We start from the raw sequence: 27,223 nt of genomic DNA, 5'->3' as shown, positions 1-27,223 counted from the left end.
CCAAGGACAAGCAACTGGATTATCTCCTCCCCGCAAAGACATACAGGCTGGTGGGGAAGCTGCTGACCAGCAAGGTCACGGGCTCCCTCCTCTCTGCAAGTGTCTCAAGGCCAAAGACAGGCTGGTGGGAAAGCTCCGACCAGCAAGGCCATATGCTCCCCCTCCCCTACCTAAAACCCCAAATAAAAATCCTTCCTTTTAGCTTTTCGGGGAGTTTGGGATTTCAGCATTAGCTGCCCTCTCTCCTTGCTCAGCGCTGTGCAAAAATAAAATTCCTACTTTCTTCCACCACACCCGGTGTCAGAGATTGGCTTGCTGTGCAACGGGTGAGCGAACTCACTTCAGGTTGGGTATCAATTGGATGAGCGTAATTTAATGGGCCTTTTCCTTACTCATCTGAACCTTTCAGTACGTTTCAGTCAAATTCCATTTCCTTCTCAACTGCCCAGGTGGGTTGACCAAATGGACCAGTTATGTCTACCTTTTACATGTTTGGCTTGTGTGTGTGTATGTACACATGTGTGCTTGTATGTGTTTGTGTGTGTACATGTGTGAGTGTGTGTTTGCATGTGTTCGGGTGGGGGGGGTGGGTGAAGTGAGGGAGAAAGTAGCCACTCCACACTAGGCAGCGATACTCTTGGTGGTGGGTATTGCTCTCCCCATCTTACAGCTCTGTATTCAGACTCAGGAAACGGCTACAGATCCCAATCATTCAACACCTAAGGGACAGAGTCAGAAGCTGGATCTGAGATCGTCTGACTGCTCACGCTCTTTCCACTCTATTATGAGACATCCTGGTGAGCACAGTGCACATCTGAGATCTTTTTCCTAAAGGAGAATACCAGCAGACGGCAGGGGGAAGAAACTAAATATAGTTTGTCCTTTACAAAAAAAAAAGCAAAAAAAACCTGGGCAGTTAATAGCTTAAAAGCTCCTCGTTTCTACTTTAATACTTTCTAAAAATGTATTCATTTATTCTAAGCCTTCTACATTCCAAAAATATTTGAGGTATATGGAAAAAAAACTTAGCTAAAGTCTCATACACACACACTAAAATATATATATATATATTTGCTACGTGATGTATTTATATATAATTTTTATTTATATATAATTACATATTTGTTTACATATACTGTTGTATGACAGATATAGAGAAAGAAAGAGAGAAGCATGTGTATGTATGAGTTATATGGAGAAAGAGCTATATATATATGTATAGCATGTGCATGTATGAAACTTTAAGCTTTATATAAATATATAGTGTATGTATATATACACACATATATAGATCTAAATATATATAAAATATATTGGACACACAGTGGACATTAAGAGCCAACTTCCTCCTCTTGTAGTCTGATAATCTGAATTTTTCAGTGGCACAGCCAAAATTTCTGTGCCACTTAGTAACACTCAGAAAAGAAAAGATTCCCAAGCTCAGATGAACCTGTAAGCCAGGACATCCGGGTCACGCTGACCTTGACAATGGAATTATGGACATCAGAGCAGAAGAGAGTCATTAGGTTCCTGCCTTTCATTTTATGGTTGAGGAGGCTCTGAGATGACTCGCCCAGGGTCACATAGAAAATCTGGGCCTGGAACTTGTGGCTCCTGAATCCCAGTTCTGTACTCTATCTGCTGTGACTGCTGTCTCTCTGGCATGTGGTCTTCACATGAAATAATGACAATGTTTTTGGGATCCTGAAGAAGAAAATTCCAAAAAAATCTACCCAGCAGTGACAACCCCCTGGTCACCAACTCCAGAGTCAGCTGATAGTCAGGGTGCGTACAGCACAAGGTCAAACTCATTCATTTGTTTTTTTTCGGTAGAAGAGCCAAAAGGAATTACATAGGCTATGGAGTCAGGAATCCTGTCTCTAGTTTTTACTTTAGTCAAAGTGACTTAACCTCTCTTAGCCTCTGTTTCTTCATGTATAAAATGGTAATAACTCACCTACCTCAAATGGTTACTCTGAGACTAAAATGAGACGATGTCTGTCAGCACTGTCCAATAGAAATAGAAGGTGAGCCATACATGCACTTTTTCATTAATTGAACAAATATTTATTGAATTTTTGCTATGTGTCTAACATTTTAGCTAAGCAATGAGATGAATTCCCTATTTTTACCAATGCCTTCTCCTCTCCATAATGCTAACCACAGCACCTTCCCCATAGTAGTTATGTAGCAGACGAATTGTGTAAATAAAAGTGTAACACACAGCTTTACTACATTCTCAGAAACTCAAATCTTCATAGGCAATCAAGAGACGCTCATAAAGGTAACAGCAGCCCCTCCCAAAAGTGAGAGCAACCACGATTTATTTATGTCTCTGACACCTCGTCACATCTTGCCCCATGACAAATCCTGTGTTGTTATCACTTGTATTATAAATGTTAAAATGACCCACATATGCACTTTAAAATTTTCCAGGAACCACATTAAAAAAAGAAATATTTTATGTAACCCAATATATCAAAAATGTTATCACTCCAACAAAAAATCACTATGTAAAATTAAAGAGCTATTTTGCATTTTTTTGTATTAAGACTTCAAAATCCAGTGTGTATACATTTACTCTCACAGCACATCTCACGGCCACGTGTGGCTGGTGGCAACTGACGTGGACAGCAGAGAGATACAGAGCACTGAGTGAAGCTGTAATTCTTAATCTGAAAGCTCTTCTAGTGTGGAAAGCATTCTCTTAATCGGAAGATCCCCCGCCCCCCTCACAAATCGGGAGCTTCCCAAACAGGAAAATGGACAGGAAGGCAAGTTTGAACTTGTAGGCAGCACAAAGATAAGTTCATTATTCTCCCTCCAGAAGCAAACCAGGTAATACTGAACAAGTGGAACCTTCTGAAAGTTTGGAGCCGTGAGTGGGCCTGGGCATGGACAGAATGCTCGACAGCACCTAGAATCCAGGTCACATCCCTTGCCAAAAGCAATGATGGCAGCTGCCATCTGTGGCACTTGCTACTGAGCAGACACCAGGCTGGCAACTCAGTACGCAGGGCCCTCGTGATGCACACTGCAAGTCCTCAGGGGGAAATTATATCATTACAAGAAAGCGAGGCTCAAAGCAATGAAGTGTTCTCAAAGCAGAAAGTTAGAGGAAGAACTAGATTCAAACTCAGTGGGAGCAGGCAAAGGCTCGCTTCCCCTTTCCCTCCTCGGCAATGCCCAGAGTTAGTGGTCCAGTAGGCACTGGGCTCCTTGATGTGATTCTCAGTTCTGTTTGCCTTCATGCCTGGCACCGATTCTTTGGGGAGGGACCGGATTTCTTGGGAGGCCCCACGCTTGCTAGGATGAGCAAAGTGAACCTGTCCTTCTCTTGTAGATGGGCTAAAGGTCCCCCAAAGAGAGGCAGACCCCCTCTGTTTACTCCCCTTTATCAGGGAGGCTGTTTTCTTGGTCCTGCAGTGATAAACCAAGCCCTGAGATTCAATAATTCAAAAGATAAGAGTCTTTCCTATCAGCAACAGTAGGCTTCCTCGGGCCCCACTGTGAAGATGCTGACCACCTGCCAGGCATGGGCAACACAGGGAGAAGCCTCCAGCCAGGGGTTCCCTTGCACTTGGGATTAAATCCAAACTCCTTTGTAGGCCCTGGAAGCCCCTAGCATGGGACCCACCTGCCCCTCTGGCCTCAGTCTGCTCCTTCAAGCCAAGCTCCAGCCTCAGTGACCTTCTGTTCCTTTGAACACACTGAGTCCATGCCTGCTCTGGGCCTTGGCATTTGTTCTCCCTCTTTCCAGGATGCTGGGTCCCAGGCTTTCTGGGGCTGGCTCTATCTTGTCATTCAGATTTCATTTCAAATACTGGCTTTCCCAGATGCAAGAACCCACCTGCTCTCTTTTAATCACTTTTTTTCACATTGTCCCATTTTATATTCCTTATATACTATCCAAAATTATATTTGCTTGTTTACTGTCTGCCTCTCCACCCAGCAATGTCAAATCAGCGCCTCCTCATCAGTGTCCTGCCTCTCTCCATGGCATCACCCAAGGCCTGGCATACATTCTAGGACACAGTAGGTGCTAGAGATCCTATTTGCTGAGTGAATGTGTCAAATGTAGTAGAAAGTTAGGCAAATGGCCACACTGGGAAAGGCTTTTAATTCAGTAGAGAAAGAAATTTAGCAGTTGTCTGTCTGTGAAAAAGACTGTGTCAAAAGGCAGTGAGTTTTTCATCCCTAGAGAGTTAAGCAGAAACCACATGTTGAAAGGGGGTCTCAAAATGTCTAAGAGTGATTGGACAAGATCATCTGAAAGTCTAGAAAATATTTTAATTAAAAAAGGAGGGGAAGCAGTGAAATAACCCTTCAAAAATATTTTAATTTTCTCCCTAAGTCTTCTTATTACATAATTCACATCATGACCTAGATTTCGAATGTAATTAACTACAATATATTCTCGCAGTCCCATCACTGGAATATATTCACGGATAAAATGAAATAACTAGACTATTTCACAAGTGATAAATTTAGTGCCTCAGGAATGGCAATGCCTATGATCCCTTAGTCTGCAGGACACTTTCCCAGCCCCTCAACAAAAGACGGTGACACAGCTGGCACAGGCAAGAATCTCCTCTCAGATACAGAAGTGATCAAAATATTCGACCACAAGTCCTTTAAGGGATTTAACAAAAAAGTTGGAAAGGAAGAGGTTACTTACTGAGCACCCATGGTGTGTAGTCACTTGTGTATAAACTATCCCTTCTAATACTTGCAACAATACTAGGAGGTGCTTATTCTCATTGTATTTTATATTTTTTAAGCAATGAAAGTAGTATGTATTAGTGGCAAAGCAAAGAAGCTCTTGCAATTGGACAGTTCCAGGCTAGAATTCTTATAGCTAACTGACTTCAGATACGTTTCTTACCTCTCTGGGGCTCAATGTGCCGTTCTGCAAAATGGGCTAAAACCTACTTCATATGGATGCCATCAAGAATGAAATAAGATCACCCATGCCGAATATATGGTGCAGTGCCTGGCACACCACAGGCATTCCGCAAATGCTAGTGTCCTGCATTTTTCCCCATGACAGATGAGGAAACCTCTACTAAGGTTAAATGACCTTCTCAAGGTCACAGACCCAGGAAGTGTGAAAACTAAAATTCCGCAGGCCAACTCTAAAGCTCTGTGCTTTTTTTCCTTTGAACGGTGATGCCTCCCCGTGGGCAGTGGAGAGTGCATTCCAGGCAGAGGGGAGCGCTGACTCCAGAGCATGATAAGATAGCAAAAGGATGAGATCTCCTATACGACCATGCAAGAACTGCTTCTCTCCAGGGATCCCGAGGTGTTGAGTGATTTAATTTTCTGGAGTGTACTGAAACCTGAGTAAAGACAGTTTGACCAACACAACTGTCATTTCTGCATCCAACCAAACTTCTGAGCAATCAACAGCATAAGATGTTTTGTTGATCTTTGGGAGTCAAAAATGTCTTCACTCTCCCCTTTATACAACTACTTAAGAGCCTGCTGCAGTGGTGTCAAATTTCCATCCTTGGCAGGTCATCTTGGAAACCAAGAAAAAGGAAACAGATTTAGCTTGCTCCTGTCAGTCTGCGAAAGGACAGTGATATCTCCAGACTCACATAAATATTTATTTTCTTGAAATTGCCTACACATGACACTCTTCAACAAATGTTGACATTCACTTTTGTTTGGATTTACTTATGGTAACTGCTGTGAGGTAGGATGGGGTGAAACGAGTTCAGGGTAGAAGAGACCCAAGGTCAGTCCACGTAATGTCAGTAAGTTTCCCTGGGCCACGTTCACTGTCTGGGAAAAGGAAGTGCAATTGGCCCCATTTTCCCTTTGAAAAAGAAGAGGACTCTTTGAACAGTCCTTCTCCAGCCTTGCTGTGCTCCCTTCCATCCAAGGCAATGCTGGGAGATTCCGTATTTACAAAAAGTTACCTGGATAATGAACATCACTTTCCAGGATGGAGGGAAGGAGGGCAAGCCTGGGAGGGCAGCATAGTGTGGCAGGGATTTGGGGCCAGGAGATTTCAATCACAGTGTTGTTTCTGAGCCTCTGAGAACTCCATGTTATAACAAGGATAAATACAACCTGTCACATAGATAGTCTGAAGTCAACGCACACAACATTCTACTCCAAATTAGATGAGAGATTAGGGTTGAAGGATCTGGCTAAGGAGTTGCAAGTGGAAGGGGACGAAAGCTGCCCTCGGAGGAGCTAAGGCTGCCCCATTACAATCGCTGGGCACAGTGCTTTCTAAACTCAGATGTGCACACCCATCTATGGAAATCTAGTTCAAAAATGCAGATTCTGACCCAAGGTCTGAGGAGAGGTCTGAGAGTTGGTGTATCTAGCAAGCTCCCAGCGGAACCAGTCTCCCACCCACAACCCTTGGAATGACAAGGACGCCGTGAGCCTGGAATGTCTGTGCCTGTTCAGATTCGGCTTCTGATCCCCTTGGTCTTGGGCTGAGGTGGTTAATGTGCCCTTGGTTTTCATTTCTTAGTATTGTTGGGGCAGTTTGTTTTTAATCCCAGGATTGGAAACAACTGTGGTAGACAAAACAGAGAGGGATGGGTCTGGCCACAGAGGTGGTATTATCTGCAGAGGGGACTGGCGGGGAGATGCTGGAATTCGCAGAGATTTTAGAGCCAAAATCCCCAGCTCAAATGTCAGCTCTGTGACTTAAAATCCACCAGGCAGTACTGAAACTCAGAGCCTTGGATCTACTGCCCTGGCCCCACACACCGATTGTGAGGATTCCATAAAATAGTCTATGTGGATGCTTACAATGTTGCCATATTGCCTGGCCCATGGCAAGCCCTTAAATCACGGTAGCTATTTTCGTCCCTAAAAAAAGAAGGCTGTGTGGTATAAATGGGATCCAGGGATGATAATTATTCAAACACATTTGTTCATGATCCAAAGTACTGCAGTGACTCAACCAGGCAGAGGCTCAAGGAAGAAAGGACAGTGACACATAGAACAGTTCAGGCTGTCTGTTTGTGAAGGGGCACGCAGTGGGTCCTTCATAAATGCCCCTGCATGAATGATGAGCAGCCAGGTGTGTGTGGCCGTGGTGAGGGAGGAGGAGGAGGAGCCACTTCTCAACATGTTTAATCTGCAGTGCTGTGCACAGAGGCAGCGGTGACCTAACTGAATCCTTTGTTAGAAGCAGAAATGCACTGGCACAGGCAGTGCAGGGCAGAGCTCCGTGACAGGAGGGCGGACAGGGCCTCTCATTACTCAGTGCCGCTGAGTGGAAAAGGGAGCTGTGCTGGCAGATAGGAGACAGGAGCTGGGCTACCTCAGTGCCCTCGGCTGTGCGTGGCTTCAGTTCCTGCTCCAGGGGTGACCCACCCTCCCAACAGGTGCCATTTTGACTGTGTGGGCCTCCCTTGCTGAAATGGACAGCTATCATCACCGCACAGTTGGCAAGCACCCATGAATCCCGTGCATTTTCCCCCAAATTGCCAAGAACGACACACAGGGCATCAGAGGCCACAGGGCCACGTGCCATCATTTTGTCCTGTTGTTATCCCTGCAGAAGGGGAAACTGAGGTAGGCAGAGAACAGGAACCCCAAGGTCAAGCATGCAGGGGCTGAAATGAATCAGAAATCAACATCTGATTTCCACTGCAGTGAACCCCAAACACATGGAAATCTGCGCTTCCTTCGTGTTAGTGCAGGGAATGTTAGAATACTTTGTAGCTGAAAATAAATATGTACAAACTAAAGTAAATTCTTCCTCTGGGCGGGCAAAGGTAGAGGGAAGATTTGACTCATTTCTTGAGGCAGAGTGCATGGACTGAATGTGTGTGTCCCCCAGATTCATCCAACAAAGCCCTAATCTCCAGTGTGATGGCGTTTGGAGGTGGAGCCTTTGGGATGTGGTTAGATTTTGACTCAGTCATGGTCCTGAGGGTGGGATGCATGATGGGATTACTGTCCTCTTAAGTAGAGGAAGAGGGCCCAGGGATATAGAGACAGATCCGAGGCTGGAGGAACCAGCAGGGTCAGAACTTGAGAGGCTTCAGCCTCTGGCAATTAGAAATGTGGCAGAGGGAAAAGACCCTGACAATAGAATGAAGCATGAAGCCCTGAGCTTGGATCCCAGCAATGCCACTTACAGGCTCCAACTTGGGGCACGTTAATAGAAAATCTTGGAAACTTCTGCTCAGGTTTGGCCCAAAGCTTGTTTTTCTCCTTCCTTTTGGATCTGCATGTCCTTGGTTTAATACGATCATTTAAAAACAGACATTTAAGTGAGCATTTAGTATTGACACGCACCGTGAAAGGCACCGGGGTGGAGCAATGACTAAGACATCCCTGCCTGCAAGCAGCTGTGGGGGAAACAGGCACGGCAGCGATGAAAGCACAGCACCAGTGCTGGTTTTCATTTTATATTGCCCATATTTTTTCCTTTGCTGAATTAAATTGTTGCTGTTCATCTGATAGCACTGAATAAAGCAAGAGCGCCTGGTTCTTTCCTCCACCCCACACACATGAGCACAACTGTGATTTCTATTGGTCCCTCACCTGAAAAAATTTAAAAATGCTATTCAGGTTGAGTATCCTTTTATATTCTTAAGCTTCAAATTCTACAAAATGAATTAGCATTTCATTTGCCCCTGATTAATTTATCTATGATGAATTTACTTTCAACAGGGAATATCTGCCTATTATCTCATTCCTCTCGAAATCTTTAAATGCCATTTAATCTATCTAGAAGGACAACACCTACATCTTACGCTCAACACCACCTTCTCTGTGATCTCTTGTTATAATTTCAATATCTTCAGATTAAATATAATACTATATGATAAATTAAATCATCACCAGCCTGATCATTCTTTCTGAATGCTGATGCAAAATGATTTATATTTCATACTTTTGAAATATAATTTATGTATTATTTCTTAAAGAACATATTTGAAACAAGCTGGAATCAGTGAGAGACATTCAGGAATCCTCGAGATGAATTATAAGAGCTCAGAGAGGGGAGGCTGGTGGTTGAGAATGTGAGTTTGAATCCCGGCTCCACCCCTTACTTCCTCTGGGTGACCAAAAGCAAGTCACGTGAGCTCTGTGTGCCTGGTTTTCTCACCTGAAATGTAGGGATGGTAACAGTACCAGTTTCGTAGGATTGTCACAAGGATTAAAGAGATAGGACTACATGAAGTGCTAAGAAGAGGACCCGGCGTATAGAAAACCCTCACCAATGTCCTCATCGTCACTCCCAGATCTCCATCTTCCATCGTTGTAGCTGATAAAGGTCCTATTCAGGTAATCAATATCACTAACACAGACAATTTCAGGCACACACAATGCGTCTCCATAAAGTCGTCCTTGCTTTAAAGAGCAAAGCACAAGAGGTGCTGAGCTGTGAATCGGGAGCTGGGGTCTAGTCCAAGTCTGCCTTGACTTCTGCGTGACTTTCGCCAAGAAGCGGAAATACTCTAAGCCTTATTTACAAAAAGAACCAACTGGGTCATAAATTCTAAGATCATCTTCCCTTTACATCTATCTCAAATGTGAAGGCTTTAGAAAATTAAGAAACTGGTGTCAGTCGTAGCAAGATACTATTATCCAATATTTCCAACAAAATAATTACTGTCACAAGTAAATCATAAAGTTTTGCCACTTGTGCCAGCATCAGTCTAACGTTTCATGGGTTAAAGGTAGCGACATATATTGAATTTCGGCACGGCTGAGGTCTTTTGGATAAGGGGAAATAATACAGCTTCTAATAGGAGAGACTGCTCCCTGTGAGGGGCCTCCGCAGCTGCACTTGCTGTTCTGGTTCTATTCAGATCGTACTCAGCATTCATTCAATGAATATTAATCGAATTAGGACCTGATTAAGAGGTGGATCAGCTTGATCAGTGAACGATCTATAAAAGATGCTTAGCCATCACTGGAACAAAACAAGCTGAAGAAAATAGCATTATTTAAAAAGTTTCTCCTTGACAATAAAATACATGATTAGAAGGAGCCCTTCAGGCCGGGGTGGGAGGAGAGGGGGTGCATGTGGTGGGACAAGATTTCCCTTCAACCAATCCAAAGAGTCAGCTTACTGACCTTCTAGGCTGGATGGAAGCAGTTTACTCTAGGAGTTTTGCTTGCCTACATGAGGTATGTAGGTTGAGGAGTGAGTGGAATTGCTCAGAACAACAGAGGAGGGTTTCAAACTGTCACAGAGGACCAGCTTCTTGGTTCTTACTGCAGATAACACTCAGCCTCTCTAAAGAATGAAGAAGCAACCTTTGAAGAATATTAGATGTGAGAAAACCCAATTATCAGCCTGCCCCGTGCACCCACAATTCAGAGCCCAGACCTAAATAGACTTCCTGTGTACCAGGCCCTGGGGAACTGGAGACAAAGTTGGTATCGTGCCCCTTCCCTTAAAGACCTCAGGCACGTGAAGCGGGGTAGGGTATGCGGGGCAAATGGAGGGGAAGTGGCACAAAAAATGTGGTGATTGCACTGAGTTAGGGCTGTGAGGGGGCTAAGGACAGGCCGCAGGGCAGGAAGATGCCCAGACAAGGGAATGATGGAGACACATACATCACATGTAAAGCCATTTCGTCATATTAATGTGTGGTGACATAAGAATTATAACAGAGCTACATATAGAAATTGTTTTGTGTTTCAAAATCAAAGAAGAAAAATGGTACAGGAATGAGTTATCATGTTCTAATAACTATATTTCTTCCTCCAACTCTTAGTGAACAGGAAGGAAAAGGCAAAGGCATTGGGGGAGAGGGGAAGGACAAACAGGTCTGCATGTGACTCTCTACGTTGTTCCTTCTTCTGTGGAGTCAGCTGGGCTCGACGGGACCTTAGAAGGTTCACTTGTGTGACTCTATTCCAACTCCTCCCGAAAGGTACCTGTCACATCCGATGTGTGTTTGTGGGTACGTGCGTGTGTGCGCACAAGTGTGATGGCTCTGACGATGAACTAAGTTTTCAAGACTTCCTGCTACTCTCCCACCCTCTTAAGGTCATGAATGCATTCATGAAGCTAACACATGCCTTGAGGTCCGGAAATTTTCAGCCCATAAGCTGCTTCCGTGATGATGAGTTTCCAGAGGTGTCAAAAAATAAAACGTGACTGTGGCCCCACTGCTCTCCTCCTTTGACAGCCACCTTCACTTCCTGCCAGCTGGTACGAACATGCAGGCCGGGCTGTGTACTCCAGACTGGTACCAAACTGAAAGCTAACAGTACGTTTGGCCAAAGAAGGATGGTTCAAATTAAATGAGACTTTGAAGATTGTGCTGAGATTTCTGGTTTAGGTTTGCATAATTTTTCTTCAAATGCTTAGAGTCATAGGGAGAAAGATGTTCAATACTGTGAGTCACTAAATTGGATTTTAAGATTTCTTCTTACAATTACCCTCCTTCTCCCCTCAGACACTGCCCGGGAGAATGTGTCATTTGCTCAGGACACAGATAGCCGGCTTCCTGACTGCAGCCCTTCTCCCAGGCACTGTCCAGGGACACATTGTCCCGGTTCCCCGGTAACTCCCAAAGAGCCCACTGTGGAAGGAGAAAGGTGGATATAGAAACACATACTTCCAGCCCAATGAGATGAAGGAGGCTATGGGATAGACACTATCTTAGCAACTTAAAGGAGGCCAGGAAGAGGAAGTTTGGGACACATTTCATGGAAAAATACCTGAGTATCATTCACAGGTCTGGGGAGGACAAAAACCAAGTTCAATGCTTTTAACTCATGTCTGGGCTAAAGTATATAAGCAGGAGAATACAGAAATAAATGGAATGCTGTGGGAAGATCAAAGCAAGTGAGTTCGGATGGACCAGGGTTTAAATCCTGGCTTAGTATTTTGCCCATGGAAAAGCACCTTCCCCTCTGGGCCTCAGTTTCCCCAACTGAAGAAAGGGACTGCTTCCCACGGTGTTGAGTAGCTATAAAAATTAGATGAGATATGACAGAAAAAAGCCCTCGCCCACCTGACACAGGGTAGACCCTCAATAAAGCTCAATAATATTCGCTCATCAATAGTAGCTTGATAATACTAGCTCGAAGAAAAGAAGAAAGGAAGAATAATAGCAATGATTTAGATTTTCTAACAACTAGTCTGCTTAAATAACTGTCATATATAAAGAAAGAAATCACAACATTCCAAAGATTGACAAGTAAGAAAAAAGCACTCTGCAGAAAATTTCAAGCACTGAGAGCTATGCAGAGAGAGACAGATGACAAAGAAAAAAGCAGAATGAAAAGCATACTGTGGCTCTTAATCTAATGTTTTTAAAGGACAACTATTGAGATAATTAGCCTTTGTGCCATCCTTAGCAGAGGACCATAAAGAACCACTCAAGCAAGAAAAGGCAGCAGGTGAAGCAATTCTCAACACATGGGATTGTTTAAGGCAGCAGGGCCGGTGGCCTATGTCACTAGAATCCTAACAAATGGCCCGATGCCACCCAGAGCCCTTCTGCTGCTTCTGCTGGAATGTGTGCAGTGAAGGGACAGTGGTGGGGGATCAGAAGCAGGAAAAGGCAGGCACCACCGTCAAGACTAAGAGTGTAAAGATGGCCCTGGAACAGGGGCCCACATGGCCGGGGAAAGGCCGATGTGCATATGGCTGCGATGAGAGAGTTCGGGAAAGGACAGAGCTCCAGGTGGCACTGATTCTACCCAGGAACATTTTCTCAGGTCTTCACTCCTTTTCGGGGTGACAAAGGACAGCTGCCCATCTGAGCTCAAGCAATCTGAGCTACGACATCCTCCTTCTCTCAAAGACTGATATTTCTTTTTATAATAATGGCACTTTCACTTCCCATATCTCATGACCTGAGGGCCTTCCCCCGCTTCTCACCACACAAATCCACGTTTCATTCGGCAATTGTGCATTACATCCCAGACCGGACACGAGGGGCTGAGAAGCTTGAGGAGCAGCGGTTTGTCCTGCTCTCCCGGGAGCTGCTTCCTGAGGGATGCAGCCAAGCCAACACGCAATTCTAACAATATCACCTGAACGAGAAGGAGCTCCAGGAGAAATGAACAAGCCTGCCTCACTCAGGCCACGCTAGGGCAAGCTGAGATAAACACAGTCATCTCAGTGGCCCCTCCCTTTGGCTGCTTGTCCCACATGGGTGGGTGGCAGGACCCCGCTCCCTCAAGTCCCTCAGAGTCCCAGAAAAACAGAATCCCTGCTGACTTGAATAGTGCAGGTCATGATGCCAGCGGGGAAGAGAAGACTCATAAGGCATGAGCTGGCTCTTGAGGCTCGAGGCCAGATGTGACACATGTCACTTCCCCCACTTTCACTGCCCATAGAGAGTCACAGGGCCACGCCGTGGATCTTCAAACAGGAAGGAAAGTACAGCTCTGTTATGTGTCCAGAAGAGACAGATCCACAGTGCTACCACCCATATAATGATTTATTATGGAATGGGGAGGAGGTGGACCCGGAGAGCATCCAAAACAGACCCAAAAGGATAATACAGTCTGAACCTGGTAAGAAAGCAGAGAGGGTGGCAGGGATTCAAGGTAGAGGGAACAGCACGTGCAAAGGGTGGAAACATCCACATTCCTGGTTTATCTGGGGGAACCAGGGGCGGCAGTCCTGTGGTTGGAGTATGAAGCTTGTGTATAGAATAGAGAATGGGGAGGAATGAGGCTTGAAAGATTAGGATGTGAATGCCATGCTGTAGGACTCGAATCTCATCAAGATTTTTATTATAAAAAACAAAATAGCAAAAGAGCTAGCTTTGGAGCACCCACTCTGTGCATTAAGTGCTTTACATGCATCACCGCATTTAATCCTGACAACTCTATGAAACAGAGGTATTGGGGTCCTTAGTTTTTTCATTCAATTATTTCTTGGGAGCCAACTATCTGCCAGGCACCGGTTCAGGTTCGATCCAGGTTGGGTGCTCTAGACAACATCCTCATCTTCCTACAATTTCATCTACTGGAACAGATTAAACATTAAATAAATAAGTGTATGAAAAAAATATGTAACTAGAAATCATGAATAATACCTGAGGTTTAGAGAAATTACTAACTTGCCCAAGAGAATACTGCGATGGAGCGCTGTGGCTGGGCCCAGATCTCTTCTTGAGCTAAAAACTCCTGCACTTAACAGTGTTTGGAGTCCCAAACGTTAACGCTGTAAACAATGGGGATCCATGGGACATTCTGCATCAGGGGACAGGGCAGGGACCTGATTATATCTCTGTTTTGCAAAGATTGCTCAGGTCAGGGCTGGAGAGATCAACACAGAGAAATATAGCAGATTGCAAATGGTCGTAAAATTTGGGGAGCTGGGAGTTAAAAAAAAAAAAAGTGAAACCAGAAGACTACAAGATTTGTATTTCAGCTGAAGACAGCACTGAAAGAGATGTTATGAAGCTGAGCAGGATCAATTGCCAATTACAATATACAAACACGAGTGTAATAGTTGCTCAAAGGCAAGAGGGATCAATTCAAGGTTACTGTAGTCGATTAATTGTCCTCTTCCACTGTTTCAAATGTCTGTGTGCCTCAGTTTCCTCTTCTGTAATTTTGGGCTGTGGGCAGGTGACCAACTTTTTGGCTAATGGGACCTATGGGGGACTCTCCTGTAGGCTTTTGAGAGGGATTTCCTCCCCTGATTAAAAGAGAGCTCCTCAACCTTGCTGTCTTCCTATGACAGAGCAGAGTGATGAGAGAGGTTGCCCGGGGACACCACGGCCCTCTCACCACCTGGAGTGGGATAGGCCAGAAGGAGGAGGCAGATTGGAAGGTGATACACAGCTAATCCTCAGTGACATTCTTGATCTACTTTCCAAACAAAACCAGGCTTACCAGCGAGAAAAGCAAATGATTAGTACTAAGTGCAGCATTATAAACACTTAGTACCAGGCTCTCGAATGGGTGTTTTATGTACGTTATGAAATGTTATTCTCACAGCAAATGTCCATGAGGAAATATAATTCTATTTAACAGATAAGGTAACCAAGGTTTGGGAAAATAAAATCATTTCCCCAATGTCAAATATCTCAAATAATACACTCCCTTCTGGAGCAGGGGGCATTCTCTTGTGCCCAGAGTCACCGTGAACTCCAAAATGCTCTGGCCTCAAGGATGCTTCCACCTTGCAGAAAGATTGAGGAGGAGGGACCCATCCCCTGGGAATGCTCAGTTCCTGTGACATGTGTGTAGTCAGGGCTCAGAGAGACAGGAGCGCGGTGCCCACCTCACAGGGAGGCATCTGGGCAGAAGGCATCGAGCCAGCTGAAACTCTCTTTTATAACAGCCGACGCTTAATGAATGGGAATTTAAAACCAAACCAAAAGAAACAAACCCCTCACAGGAAGAGGAGGAGCAGGAGGGGCACTGTGGCCGGTCCCTCCACAAGATGGCACTCAGTTCCCTTGTCTTCAGTTTTTATGTGATTTCATGCTGTCATAGAACAGGGAGAAAGCCCAAGCTTCACTGGTTATATCTCGTTCCATGCTCTTTCCAGTTTCACCATTACAGTTTTGGTGTCCTTCCCTCAAGGTCATGGGCATTAAGCTGGGGTCCTGAGGAGCCTTGGGAATGGGAATAGGGGTGGCATTTACTCAAATGTCTGCATCGGGATTTAATCAAGGACTCCTGAGCACTGTCCCGTACACAGCGTCAGTGGACTTTCATGTTCTTGGAGTCCTTCTACCTGCATTTAACAGTTGTCCTGTCCTGTATTCTTCGTTCTCGTCGCTTCTCCTGCTCCCTCCTTCCCTTTCTCTTTCTGTACTTTGTGTCTTCCCCGAACAGCTCCTTCCATTACTTTTCTACACTGCTGCTTCTTATCTGTTGGCGCAGAAAATGAAATGATAAAGTTTGTTTGAATTATATAAATTAAGACTAAAGAAACAAACGGCAAAAGACTCAGACACTCCCCTATGAATACGATGCATGAGATTCAGTCCATGGCCTCTGACACGACACTGAGCTTGCAATCTAGAGGCCTACAGTGCTTTCCTTTGACATCTTATTAACAGCAACTTTTTTTTTTTTCATGCTGACTATGAGCCACGCACTGTGTAAATGCTGAACATAACTTACTTGGTTTAATGTGCACTAAGCAATCCTCTGCTAGAATTTTAATTATGCCCATTTAACAGAGGCAGAGACTGAGGCTTAGAGACACGCAGTAACTCAACTCCTACCTCATGGCTGAGAAGTAGCAAAGTGGATTCTAACTAGATCCCTCTGGCTGGGTAAGACCAGGGGCTAACCATTATGTCGTTTCCCTTCTTTCTGGTCCATATTCCATATAAACACGCTACTAGTAAGCAGATCAGGTTAAAGGAGGAGTTAGTAGCATGACATGCAACAGAAACTGATTATTTCAGCATGAGCAAAATGTCATCATTGAAAAAAGCATAAAACTACTCTGCTTTGGAAAGTCCACACCCAAGAAAGTCTTGTTAATTTAGCTCCCCATCAGGTTATTACCTGAAATGGAAACACAACACTTTCACAGCCATCCTCAGAACAACATACTCCAGCGTCTTAGTGGGGATCTCGGGTGCTCAATTTATAACCTGAGGTCATCTCCTCGGGAGGCGCGATTGTGAAAGGGCCTCTCACCGGTTTATTAGCTTTGGATTCAGCCGATGAGGAAGCAATTGCAGGTGTGAGTTTTCAAAGCACAAAGTATTCCTTCAGTGCACTCAGTGGAGCCCTTGTGTGTGCCTCGTCTTTCTAATTCCGGCCCTACGGTAACGAGCTCAGAGCAATATTTGTGTTGAATAAGGTGCTGCGTCAGTGGACTGAACCCTACCCTGGGGGCCTCAAGGGGATTGAAGCACCTTCTTCGCAAAGGGTGTTGGGAATAATCTGGTGCATGGATTCACGACACGGGAGGGAATCTGGCTCACTTGTAAACACACTGAGAGATCTGGTCGGGGCCGTAATTCTTTTGCTTCTTTTAGCAAACAAATGAGCTTGCCTTGGTTTGATCTGTTGCTTAGCTCGCCAGGGAATATAATCCTTCCTTTTCTCCTTGGACCATATCCTGGCTAAGTCATCTCACCTTCAGGATGGCTAGACTCTCCCCTTTACTTTCTAAGGTTCTAGAGTTCTAGAACGTTCACCAAAGTAATCGCTCAGAACCGTCACTGCAAGAATAGGGATGTTTAATAAAATGTACGACTTCCAGTTAAATTTAAATTTTAGAAAAACAATGAATAACTTCTTAATGTTTAGTATCTCTGGTATACTTATACTAAAACATTACATGTGGTTTATCTGAAATTCAAATTTAACTGAGTGTACTGTATTTTTATTTGTTAAATCTGGCAACTCTACACAAGAAGAATAGAAGGTTTCCTGAGCATTATGCTGGGAATTTTATATTGGCAAGCTCCTTTAATCCTCATTAGAATGTTGAAAAAACTGAGGCCCAGAAAAACTGTCTATTTCTCGGGATGATACCATCAGTAAGGAAGAGATCAGAAATTCAAACAGATGTGACTTCAAAAGCCATGCTCTTTCCAGTACAAGAATAACTCCAAACTCTCATTCCAGAAATCTGTAACTGACATCCTCTCCCTCCTTCCCACCCAGGAAGCTGGGAAAAATCTGGTTTAAGAGGTAATTTAAATAAAGTGCAAGCAAGTTTTCCACAGGAGGCGCCCAGCCGGCTCACTCCTTGCCACTCAAGCGTTTATTTTTCTGAGCACAGCCAGGCGAGCAGGCGAGCAGGCCTTGTCATTTCGGCTGCATCTGAAATCACCTTTCTCCCACTGTATTTTAACTGCTGATACAGGACTCTGATTTACTCTCCTAAACGAAAAAGTGAAGACATTTACATAAAACAACCTACCGCAGGGCGTACAAGTACCTAATCTGCAGGAATTCTAGAGGAAATTCAACAAGACACGAAATGCATCTTGGAAAGTGCTGAAATGGAAGTTCTCGATGAATAAAAAGAGACATGAATGTTTTAAATCTAAATATATTTCTTCGCCTATAGAAGATGTGGGTCACTCGGTCCTCCAGGGATTTAGCAAGTCTCCACCTTGAGCCGTCTGCGCACTGCAGGTGGGGAACTGTGGCCATGGACCCAGGGTCTGCAGCCTTCTTTCCGAGGCTCTAAAAAAAATTGCTTCACTTCCAGACCTCAATTTCCTTAAGAATAGAATGAAGATGCTAAGAGCTCCCTCTCTCCCTTGAAGGACTGGGTACAGGAGAAAAAGGAGACAGTGGGTACTATCATGCTACATGAAATTAAGAAATTATAATTTTCATTCTTTTCTCTTTTTTTTCATTCTTTTTTAATCATTTTCATTCTTTTCATGCCAGAGGGCTTTTCCACGACCAGGATGTATTCAGAGAAGCATCTGTGTTAACATGCCAGTTACTCACCTGGGCTCACCACACTGGGAATCTCTAAAATGGACAAATGAGTTCTCCAGGAGGGCCCGGGGGCTGTACAAATGTTGACTCTGTCTTACTGTTCTTCTTTGGCTTTTCTCTCCATGTCTCTCTCTTTCCTTAAATATTTCTTCCCCCATGAAGCCCTCTCTAATACCCCCAGACAGAAATGTTGCCTCTTGTTTCTTTTCTCAGCAACTGCTTGGAACCACACATACCGTTCTAGAAACTGGTGGGAAAAACACACATCCACCTCCAGATGCCAGCTCTCAGGAAGCACATATTCTCATGGGCAAGAGAACTAGTCAGCAAGTAAGCCAATGAAGTAACAAGATGACTGCAGATAAACATCATTGCTATGAAATCACGCTATGGAAGAGAATATCGCAATGAAAGAAAGAAACAGGGTGGTGGCAGAAGTGTTCCCAGGAAAGGCATGTCTAATGAAACAGGCAGAGGCCTCAACACTACGTATCATCACCTTTTATGCAAAAACTCACTAATGTATCTGCCTGCCATACTAAGCTATAACTTTGTCAAGAATAGGAACTATCCATAACACAACTAGAAGGACCCACAACTAAAATATACAACTATGTACTGGGGGGACCTAGGGAGAAAAAGCAGAAAAAAAAAAAAGAACAGGAACTATCTTGTATCTTCTCCACAACTATCCCAGCAACAGCAGTCAATCAATATCAAAGCCTGGGGCAGATTCGGGAGAGGGTGCATCAGAGTTTCAAAGGGCACGAGGACATCTCACACTGAGAACAGATTTTTAACATACTTCATTTTTGTGATACAAAATGAAATTTTGTAATAATACAAAATGCCATTGCCAGAGAAAAGAATTAAAGCTTCAAAAAATCTTCACTGATGCTGGGGTTCAGGCTTCAGCTAGGGTGAGAAGCACATACCAAAACTGTTCTTGGCACACACCAGAGACTTGATTAAAAAGGTGGCGAATGTCAGTTCTGAGCATCAAAACTCACTAGCAAAGACACCCTTCCCATACTCCTCACTCAGCTCGGTTATCTATTCTCTTGCGATCATTTATTAATGTCTTCCACGCTGGTCTACAATTTCCTTGAGGATACTGGCCCTGGATTGGTGTTGTTCATTCATGTAGTCTAGCACCTAATCCAGTGCCTGGCACATGGTGGATGCCCAATAAATATGCTCAATAGTGGATTTCATTAAAACAAAGAGTATAGTCTGTTACCAGGGTTTTACCCACATACCAAGTCCCAGAATAAAATCCATGGTCCAAACTCCCACACCCCAAAATCTTTTACATCAGACAGTAGAACTTGGGTTATGTTGAAGCAAAGACTGAACTTCAAGCTTCCTGGCCCCCCTGACATTTCCTATGGCCTTCCTTTGACTTATTTTTATCCTTAGCACATCACCGTCTCACATAAGAGAGATCTTACTTATTTCTCTTGCCTTTATCCATGTCCTCCACCAGAAGAAGTGCAAGAACAAGGGTTTCCATCTGTTTTATTCTCGACTGTGTCACCAGTAAGTAGAGCAACGCTCCATACGTGGTCGGAACTCAATAAACGTGTTGAAGGAATAAATGTGATCATTCTGCCTGCGCACTAGGACAGGGAGAAGGAATACCACAACAAACTTCCATAAATGTGAAGGTTAACTCACTGGAATTCTGTCTACACTACACTCCTGATACAGCCTGGTCTCCATATGCTGGGTAACTGATTCCACTGAATCCCACATTCCAATCAATTTCTTTTCTATCCCCAGAAGCTGGATGGAGGCCATGAATCAGAGGCCTATGGGAACGCTATGATGAGGCCTATGTACAGAGCTGTTTTGCTGGGCCCACATGGTGTTATTCAAAAATATTGAATTAGCTGCTGGTACTTAAATGTCAGCAGATTCTACATAAATTTGCGAACTTACAGCCTATCTTTAAACACACACACACAGACACACACAGATGTGGCAAGACTGGCCCTGTGTCCCACTGTCAACTCCTGTGTTGGGGCTGAGCTATAGGGCCCCCCCTTACCCAGGCCCAGAGGCCTGCTTCACTCAGGCTGTTACTTGCCTGGCCTCCGAAGGCATTTGAGTGTGCGACCCCTGCTGGAAAGCTACCAAAAAGCACACAATATGAAGGAAAAAAAAAGTTAAAGGAAAGATGCCCACTGGGATCTATTTCCGTTATGTTCGGGCGATTCCTTGGAAGAATAATGTATTCATTTTTCCAGAACTCTCATGCTTCCACATAACTATTGACAAACTATGGCCCAGTAAATATTATTCTAATGGGCTGAAAAACCTATGAGCTTAATTCCCTGTGGGCAGTAGAAGCTGAGAATGCTTCCTGCCGGGGGACGGGCCTGAAGACAAATCATGAGAGGCTGTGCATCAGCTGCTTACAGTTATAGCTAACTCAGAGAGAAAGGGAATTCTCTTGAAGACTATGGGTTACCTCTAGGAATTGATGAGAAGCTGAAAAGCCAGCCTTGGAAAATGAGAAAGAACGAAGTGACCCTGGGCACCAGGAAACACGTCAGGATCATGCCACGGGACCGGCACCCCTGGGACATCCTGGGATATGGATGCTGCTGCTGACGCTACTTGATTCACGATCCATGGTGGCAAATAAACACTCAACTGTCTTCGAGTACTTTAGTTAGTCCCTCAAGATTCCAGGTCCCAGATGGGATCAGGCAACTCAGCCCTATTTCAGGGCCTGGAGATATGGACCAGGGAGAAAGAGCCGCAGCTCCCACTGAAAAGTCCCTCCATGAAGGGAGAGTTGTGACCCTGGAGTAAGAAGGCTGTTCGGTTGCTGGGCACCTCCAAAATGCAAAAGGGCACTATGGGTTAGGAGGATTTTAAGTGGCGATGGAAGGGAGGTGGCAACATAAGTAGTGCAGTGGAGTGGAATGAGAACAGACAGACCTGAACTCCAATCTGGAATCCTTTGTACCTTCAGAAAATTAATTAACTTTTCTGATCTGCAGATTCCAAATTTCTAAAATAGAAATGATGCCATCTGCCTGTGCACAGCAGAGAGTTGCTGTGAAGATTCAGTTCAATCATTCATTCACTTATTTCAAAAATACTTATCGAGCATCTACTAAGTGCCAAGCACCTAGCTAGGTCCTGGGGACAAATTTTAAACACCAAAAATGCAATAGAGAGCCAGTGCTTTATGCTAATGACAGATTTAGACAAGGCAGACCCAGGTCATCTCCGGAAACTGATCGTGTATCACTTTTTCCCAACTGATACACTCTTCTGCAACTTTCCTCCTTTTTTTGATTAGTCAGTCTCAGGGCTGTTCCTCCAAACATATATTTTCCTAAGACATATGAAATACATTAAGCTAAAAAGAAAGAAAAAAAAAAACTCTAAAAAAATTTAACTCTGATCCTGAAAACAAGAAAGGATTGGTTTTGAGAAGCAGTGAGGCCCTGGTGATGGTGGATTTCAGGTGTGGTGAGCACAAAGAGACACTGGCCCATTATACAAAATCCTCTCCCTCATTTAATGTTTAGCATTTGTAATTCACACAGACATACACAAACTGAAATAATGCTAACATTAAAATAGACCAAACAAAATCTGCTGGAAAAGCGAGTTAAGTAATCCTGTACATTTTTCACTAGTGTTTCAGAATTGCCAAAATGCTCTGCACATACATTTTCTCACTTTCTTAGAATAATCTTTCAATCTCTATTTTGCCGAGGAAGAATCTGAGGCTCAGAGAGGGAAACATAACTTGCTTAGGGTCCTGGGACAAGAAGCTGGCTCCAAATCCAGCTAGCACCCTTGCCGTTACCCTCATTGGAAAAGGGCGGCCCTGCTAGCAAGCACTGGATCATTAGTGGAACTGAAGGAAGATACTTATACCAAAGTGACAGGGAACAATCCAGTTCTTTTCCAATATCAGCTGGAAAGTTACTGCTTTGTGCAATAGCTGGAAAGTTACTGCATTTCCTGCAAAGCAGCTAGAAAGTTGCTACTCTCCAGCGTTGCCTTCACTCCTCCAAGACTCTCTCTCACACAAGAATCCTGGCTTAGAGGCAGGCCCTGGCCTTGGATACAGGCTCAGCTCCATCAGGACATCAATACATTTTACTGGCCCTCTCTCTAAACTCTAGCCTTAAGAGCGCTAATATGACTCAGTACTCACGCTTGGTATGTGCCACTCTGAGTAGATTTCCTGGTCTGGGAAAGGCAGTATGCGCCAATCAAGCAATTTTATACCAGCCAGTCCATATGCCTGGTCCCTTTCCGGTCACTATCAAATTTTAATTCAAGATAAAAGCTTCTGCTTTGCTTTTCCCTTCAAAGAGCTCTCAGGGCTTTTCCAGTAGGGAAATTTCTTCTTTTGACAACAAAAGCACAAGCCCCAACTGTATTGTGGAGTCCAAGAAAAGGGTTCCCGCACATCTACTGGGTGGAGGACTTGAGGCTTCACAGGAGGCACACCAGCAAGTAAGCTAAGAGCCCTGGACTTTACTTGATCCCATCTGCAAGTTCAGGGTACCGCTTTCTCACCCTATTCCCAAGCTAAAAATCTCCCATCATAAAGCTACAGTGCATTGTACACCAGGCGGTTTCAGCCTGGATCTGCAGCCCAAAAACACCGCTCTAGTGGAGTCACTAAGGGATCCACAATTGATCTGACTGTCGCCATCAACTGCTTTGACTTAAGAATGCTTAGTCACGAAGTTGTCGATCCCCAGCAAACTCAGCTGAGTTAGAGGGACCCACTGGAGCCCTGAAAGGCTCCTTTGGAAGCTGATCTTTTTCTGCTCAGCTCTGGAGAAAACCTTATGTAACACAATAGTCCATTTCAATGTTATTTCTGCAATCCTATGAGAGGAAAAAAAAATCTAAGCGCTGGAAATACAAAGAGGAACATGGGCATTTGCAGCTGAAGTGTTTATCTCCTGGAATTTCACTGGGTCAGGCTTATTCTAATTGCACCCAATTCCAATCCTTCCTGAGAAAGCAGAAAGAAAGAATAATAATTCCGAAAGCCAAAGGATGGGCTTTAGAAATGCAAGGAGGCAGAAGTTGGGTTATCTCCTCTTCCTTTTTTTTTTTTTTTTTTTTTTAAAGATGGAATTCCTGGAATTAACCCTTGAGTGTAAGTTGTAATTTCATCTCAAAAAAATAAGGTGAGACCTGGCCGCAAAGCAAGAACGCACGAATGGGACCTAAAAGATGCTTAGTGCGCACCGGCTGCAGCCACAGAAGCCTGCCAAGCACCGGCGCCTGCGAGCGGCGGGTGGCACAGCCGAACCAATGATGCCTTAGTTTTGAGAGCTCTGGCAGCAAGAGGAGGAGCGGGCGCACTCCCTCCAGGATCCCTTGGCCTTTCCTTGTGGCTGCTCCCTACTAGCAGGGCACCGCGTCTGGAAGTGCAGCGCAAAGACTGTGGATTTGGAGTCACCTCCCCAGAATACCCCCCAAAATATCTCGGTACAATTAATGGATAAAAATAGCCGGCGGATAACGCAGGGGGAGGAGCGAGACTCGTGCAAGGCAAGGCAAGGATACGACTGGTCCAGTAAAGCGGAGGGCGCAGGAGGAGGGAAGCAACCCCCCTCGTGAGAGAGGGGCCTGGGTGTCCGAGGAAGCGCGGACGCCCGCCCGGCCGAGGGGGTGAAGTGGAAGATGCCCAGCGCGGGCAAAGAGCCGCGACGCCGAGCACACCCCACACCGCGCGCGCTGCATCCCAGCTCCTGTGCCTGCCCCATTCTCCATTCCATCTCTGGCTCTCGAAGCCGGTCCTCTGGCTCCCGGGACAGGCTGGGGCCAGAAGGCGGAGCAGCGCGCGGTGCGCCCCCTGGTTCGGAGAGCGCACCTGAAGACTTCAGGCTCGGAGAGTGTGCCCCTGGTTCTGAGCCGGGGGCTACGCTCTCCTACCGCGGGTTGGCGCCCCGCCTCCCCTCACCCTCATCCGCCACCACCACCCACGGTGCTCGAAATAGAAACAGGCAGAAAAAAAATAGGTAAAAAGTAACGTGAAGCATCAGGACCGTGTATAATTGGCATTCGGAGAAAGAGGCTGCTTACTGTCTGTCGCTTCAATCTCTCTCCTCCCGAGCATCCCCGCCCCTCGGGAGATGCCCCATCTCTTCTTCACTCCAAGCGAATGCAAAGGCAAACCAGATGAAGGTTTCCCCACTCTGGACGCTCTCTCGGTCGACTGACTTTTTGCTGACTGTATCCCCGCCCCAGTTCCCAGCCCCAGGGGTACCCGGGCTCCGCTGCGCTCTGCTCTCCCACTGCCCCGCACAATCCTAGGGAGAAGCGGGGGACAGGAGTGAACCTCCCGACTCTGCTAGGGAAAGGAAAAAAATACAATCCACTAAGTGTCAGAAACCCAGACACCTGCCCGGAAAAAAACCAGTCCCTCGGGACTTGCAGAGCTGAGGGGTCAAGGCAGGAGGTTAAGAGGATGGGAAAATTCCGGGACTCCTCTTCCTTGTTCCTCCTACATCTACTCCACTTGCTGCAGCCTCGACTCACCTTGGGCTCTGAGCTTGTCCTAAGTCCGGGACGCCAGGTCAGGGCACCTCAAAGGCCCCTCGAATTGCCACTCTCCAGCCTGGCGGCCCCTGCCCCACGCGCATCGCACTCACCTGAGCCGCGCCGCGGTCCAGCCGGTCCGGCGCCTGAAGTCTGCTCTCGGGCTTGGCCATGGGCTGCGCCGCCGAGCACCGGCGGCCGGCGGAGCGAGCTTCGGGACGCCCCGGGGCAGGCGGGCGAGGCAGGGCGCGGGCACCCACGGAGACCCGGCAGTGGCAGCGGCTCGTGGCTACCCGCGCGCCGGGGACTTTGCAGGCGGGAGGCTCAGCGATCAATCCCGCGGAGGGGAGGAGCAGGAGGAGGAGTAGGAGCAGGAGGAGGGGACAGAGAAGGCCGGGCCCTGAGGGAGACCGCGTAGGGCAGAGGAGGATCGCGAGCGCCCACTGCTGCCCGGCCCGCTCTGGTGCTGCCCCAACTCGGGCCCGCTCGGTGCCTGGCTCGCCACTCTGCGCTCAGTGTGGCGGGGCCGGCTCTCGGCTCTCATCGACAGGTATTGGACGAGTTGGTCCCGCCTACCTGGCACCGCGAGTCCTTGGGTTTCAGTCCAGGGGGAGGAGACCAGGGCGACCAGGAGGGTGGGGCTGATTGTGGGTTGGATGACTCTGCCGTCGCTGCAAACCTGGAAAGTCCTGCCTATTCCCTCACCCCTGCTAGGGAACGGTAGGACCGAATCCGGAGCCCACCTCTTCCTCAACTCTCCAGCCCCGCAAAGTCCCCGGGACGTGCGCCCCTCCCACGGGCGCCCTCCCCCATTCGCCCCCCGCGTGTTCCTTTCCCGGCAGATGACCCACCTTAGGCGTCCGTGCTCCCTGCGCCGCCCAGGAAGCAGGGGGAGCCATCCTCTCGAGCTCGCACCGCAGCTAGGCTGGGACGCCGGCGGCAAGGTAGCCTGAGCCGGGATCCGCGCGAGGAGCCGGCTCCCAGGCGCTCCGTGTCGCCATTGAACACGCCCTCTCTCTTCGGTTTCTCGTCCGGGAGTGGATGCAGATTTACCGGGAGAGCGCGGAGAATTCAGCTGTGCTTTTGCTGGTGCACCAGAATTGCAAACGTCAGCTCTGAAATTAAGCAGGGTCTCCCTGCCTCCTCTCCCGATTCCAGTCGCTGGGAGGTTTTCTGTGAGAACTCGAACAGCATCCTCCAGTAGTTCAACTTAAGATTTAAGATTTCGAAGGGAGTGGGGTTAGAATCTTCTTGGAGAAGCTTGGCTGCCTACGTACCCGCTTTTCGGAGCCAAAACAAGTCGCTCTCAAAGGCAGGTCAGTAAGTGTGTTAGGAAAAAAGAGAAAAAGAAAGGAAAAGAAAAGAAAAAGAAAAATGCTAAATGAACATCACAATAATTTAGTTTAGCTGAAATTTCAGTAGAGCTTCCATACCTTAATACTGGAAGGTAAATATTTGGGAGAATTCCAATTTGTCGTTTTAAGCTTAAAAAATCCTCCATTAACTTTGCTTAGTTTAAAAATACTCTCCCATCTAAGGAATGGTTCCTATAGGAAATTGAGCCCTTTACTCCCGTAATGTCACCGGCTTCCCTTTTAGAAAGTAAAGCAGTGGTCAGCATTTCCTGGTTATCCGATAAAGACAGTGACATCTGGGAGGCCAAGACCAAGACTTATATTGGAAAATAAGCTTTTAGGTATTTTAATGACACTGGCTATTCCTTTGAGCCAGACTAATGTTGACATGCCCATTTTAGGCAAAAAAAAAAAAAAAAAAAAAATATATATATATATACACACACACACATATATATACATATACATTTTAAAAAGTCACTTTAAAGCCCTACTTTGAAAAACCTTAGCATTTAAATTTACATTAGCTTTAAAAGAAGTGCTTTTTTCCCCCATTCTATGAACCTGTGTAAAATCATATATGAGGTTGTGTGGGTCAAATGGAAGCCTAAGATAAACCCTTGTCAATTACTGGTGTCCTTAAGCTCCTACCAGCAGCTAAGCCCTGTGCAGATGGTGAGTTCTTCAAAATAGGAAGTGGCTTTGATGTTCTGAGTTGGTATGATTACTTTTCTTTAAGAGTTCAAAGTGGTCTTGTGCCTGGAGTTTGAATCTCACAACTCATTTGTGAGATGCAAAGGCTGGCAGTGACTCCATTTGCACCCAGGGAGCCAAAGGCAGGTTAACTAATGTGCTTAGTTCGCCACTACAGATCCTAAGAAGGAGCTAGAACCCCAGGCCCCAGCCGGAGTCTCTGTTAGAGGCTTCATTGCAGATCTGGCAAACGATGAGAATTTGAGGACTGAAAGTTTAGCTTCCCTCAT

The 27,223-nt window shown here is 45.8% G+C and overlaps 1 protein-coding gene across 4 annotated transcripts in view; it reads right to left on the bottom strand.

Annotated features, from left to right (window-relative positions):
- Positions 1-26,165, bottom strand: part of HS3ST1 (heparan sulfate-glucosamine 3-sulfotransferase 1) — a 29,687-nt gene extending 3,522 nt beyond the window's left edge. The window contains exon 1 of one of the 4 annotated variants that reach the window (XM_046657444.1): positions 25,737-26,165. The gene's annotated coding sequence lies outside the window, so the exon portion shown is untranslated. Of the gene's footprint in view, positions 1-15,658; positions 16,092-24,885; positions 24,910-24,998; positions 25,339-25,736 lie in introns of those variants that run through there. The other 3 variants (XM_046657443.1, XM_046657446.1, XM_046657445.1) reach the window with 3 other exon arrangements.
- Positions 26,166-27,223: the final 1,058 nt, after the last annotated feature.

Source organism: Equus quagga, chromosome 3, assembly GCF_021613505.1.
Source record: "Equus quagga isolate Etosha38 chromosome 3, UCLA_HA_Equagga_1.0, whole genome shotgun sequence".
NCBI lineage: Eukaryota > Metazoa > Chordata > Mammalia > Perissodactyla > Equidae > Equus > Equus quagga.
This window is presented reverse-complemented; position numbering and strand designations above follow the sequence as displayed.